Source organism: Coptis chinensis, chromosome 9 (genome assembly GCF_015680905.1).
Source record: "Coptis chinensis isolate HL-2020 chromosome 9, ASM1568090v1, whole genome shotgun sequence".
NCBI classification, from domain to species: Eukaryota; Viridiplantae; Streptophyta; class Magnoliopsida; order Ranunculales; family Ranunculaceae; genus Coptis; species Coptis chinensis.
Window position 1 is genome coordinate 76,653,332 of NC_141464.1, and position 2,935 is coordinate 76,656,266.

Sequence of the window (2,935 nt, forward strand, 5' to 3'; positions counted from 1 at the left end):
TAAAATTATAACCAACTCTTCTACGACGATTTAAGCGTTGTTAATAGGCTGTAAATTTTGGTCATGATAGATATCGTCGTTAGTAAAATGGCATTGCCAACGCTTTGGAATATCGTCATTGTCCGTCTATCTTCAGCTACATTTCGTTTCGCTAGCAATTATTATTTGTGAAATATATTAAAAACAAAAGAAAAGGGACTAACCCTAAAAAAAATTAGACGATCTCATCCTGCCCTCTCCCTCTCTTTCTCACTCTCACTCTTTCATCAATGCCTAGCGCCATCTGAAATGGAATGAAACCCAATTGCGTGCGTACTTGCCTAGGAATGAAGGTAATTTTTATCTATATTGTTCAATTGATTGATTTTTATCTTATCATTTCGGTAAAGTTAAGGTTTTTGTGAAATGTTTTATGTGGATTCCACTTCCATGTACAGGAAATTTATCATTGGAAGAAACTCACTCATCTCCTGGAAATCGAATGGGAACATAACTGAAGCAGAAGAAAATATTACAATTTTCTCTTTTGTCGTTTGTTACTAATGGAGAGTTTGGTAGGTAAGCAAAATTCTTTTAGTTTGTAGAAAATTCAGAGTGAGTTTTGAGTTTTCCGTTCATATAGGAGTCTTAACCCTTAGATACAAGTTGATATATTGTAGATATATTGCTTTAATATATATAATTGTTTTTGTGTTTCTCAATTTGCAAGTGTGTTGTTGCTGTTTAGAAGATTATTTAATGTTGCTTCTAATTCTTGATGTGGTGCACTGAATCGTGTTTGGGACAATTTGGTTATGTTGTGCGTTGAACATTAGTTGGTTCTGCATTTAATTGGTAAATGGTTAATGTGTATAAATCTTATTCAATCTATTTCATTTCGAGTTTTGTAGGCACAACACGAGTAGCAAATTTGAGTCAAAGGCTAAAGGATAGAAATACTTTAATGTGAAAGGGGGTGGGGAGGCACAATAAAAAAAGTGGATTGCTAAAATGCTAAACATGAACAATCTTAGTATAGTTGGATTGGTGGTATCATATTGTCATTGTTATTCTCATTCTTATTGGCATTTGTTATGCATGGATATAATGTACGTATTATTTAATCATCGAATCAGTATGTTTATCCTGCATTTCTTTGTATTCATAGTATTATATTATTCCTAAAATGTATTGTTGTTTATTGCTTTGTGCTTAGGTAAGGTACCTGGTCCTTAACGTGGATGTTTAACAAGCAAGTATCAAGGAACAACAATGCTTATTAGATTTGCTCATGTAGAAGTTTCAAGATGATCCTTGACTGTGGTACAAATCCTAAATTTTCTATAATATATGCTGGTCATTGTTTCTGTATGAATTTTAAGTTTTCTACTATTATATGTTGGTTTACTATCTTTCTCAACATTCACGGGACATGTGTCATGTTGTTTTGTTTGTGGAACACTTCAATTACTTAGTTGAATCTCTTTGTGTTCTACAAACTATTGGAATTGGATCTGTGTGTTTTGAGTTTCAACTTACCCCATTGTCTGAAGCTATGATCATAGAAACTTAAGTGTGAAAAGGGTGGGAGTTTCTTAGAGCAAAATCAGTTTCTATTTTGGGTTATAATTTCTATTAAAAAATTGGAATACTTGGTCTTTTTTGTTTGGTAGCTTTAGGTGTTGAACATTTTGGATTATGTTAGGTTGTCTCTGGCTAGGGATGATGTCCATACTTATACCTTAGGTAATTTTATCTGTTTATATGTTTTGGGTCACCAAACTTAAGGGAAGCCATTAATACTTGATTATTTAGACCATAAGCATCCATTTTAAGTTTACTTGATTTTATTCTATATATATATGTGAGTTGTAAAGTTGTATTATGTCATACGGTAGCTACTACATTCTTACTTCTATTTTGGGCTTCTTAGTAATTGTATTGTCTTATGGGGTTTGTCTTCATCTTTTGTCAAAGTAATCCTTTTGCTTTGAAGGAAGATCAAGTTTAGTTCATAATATATTGGTGATTTTTGGACTTTTTTTTAAAAACTTTTGCCATACTTATTATTTTATTAATACGTATTAGAAAGTGACTTGACATTTTTTTGTGACTTGTGTTCTAAGAGTTGCTTGTGTTCTAAGAGTTGCTTAACCTTGTGCAGAGGGACTTGTGTTCTAAGCATTGAAGCTTGGCCTTGTAAGGACGGCTTGTACCAGATTCAATTTTGTGCTCCTGCAATGTTTTAGCATTTTCTGAGGCATTCAACTAGCAAGAAAGATCAGCGCGAGAAGCTTTAGATGTGGGATCTTGTTTCATTTTGTCATTTTAACTCTCTTGAAAGCTTTATGTATTTATGTAAAGAATGATGCAACTCTTTATTAATTCTTAAATGTATGGAAGTCTTGGTGATTAATATATATTATTATGTAGTTAATCTTTTCTATTGTATTAATTGTATGGAAGTTTCAAATGTTTAGGTTAATCAAGGCATAGAACTATAGGTGATTCTGCTAAAGTCCAAACAAGGCTAAACGACGTAAAAGCCCGAAAACAAAAATTGTGAAATTCATGCAATTACTGTCGCCAAAATTTGTTTGCGACAATTAAAATCATTGGTAAAAAGGGCTTAATTTTCAAAAGAATGAACAATTTGTGACACTTAAAATTGTCAATGATAGCTTTTTACTGACGATATTTGAACTGTCGCATATGGTGCACCTTTTCCGACGTTTAATAGTAGAAAATGAGCAGAAACATTAGCGACGATTTGGTAGTATTTGCCACATTAAAAGCATCGCAAATAGTGTTGGATATGGCTACGCCAAAAAAACGTCAGAAAATATCTTTGTCGACTATATCATTAGCGACGGTCTGGGGACGATTCAAAAAACGTCGCCAAAACTTTTCAGCGACGATTTACTAATTTTTAGCAACACTTTTTTTCGTAGTTAAA

The 2,935-nt window shown here is 32.7% G+C and overlaps 1 long non-coding RNA gene across 1 annotated transcript; it reads left to right on the plus strand.

Moving 5' to 3' along the window:
- Positions 1–204: 204 nt before the first annotated feature.
- LOC147478202 (uncharacterized) lies at positions 205–2,371 on the plus strand. The gene is made up of 4 exons (XR_015209107.1): positions 205–332; positions 438–558; positions 891–1,302; positions 2,144–2,371. It is a non-coding gene; the product is annotated as an uncharacterized LOC147478202 (long non-coding RNA).
- Positions 2,372–2,935: the final 564 nt, after the last annotated feature.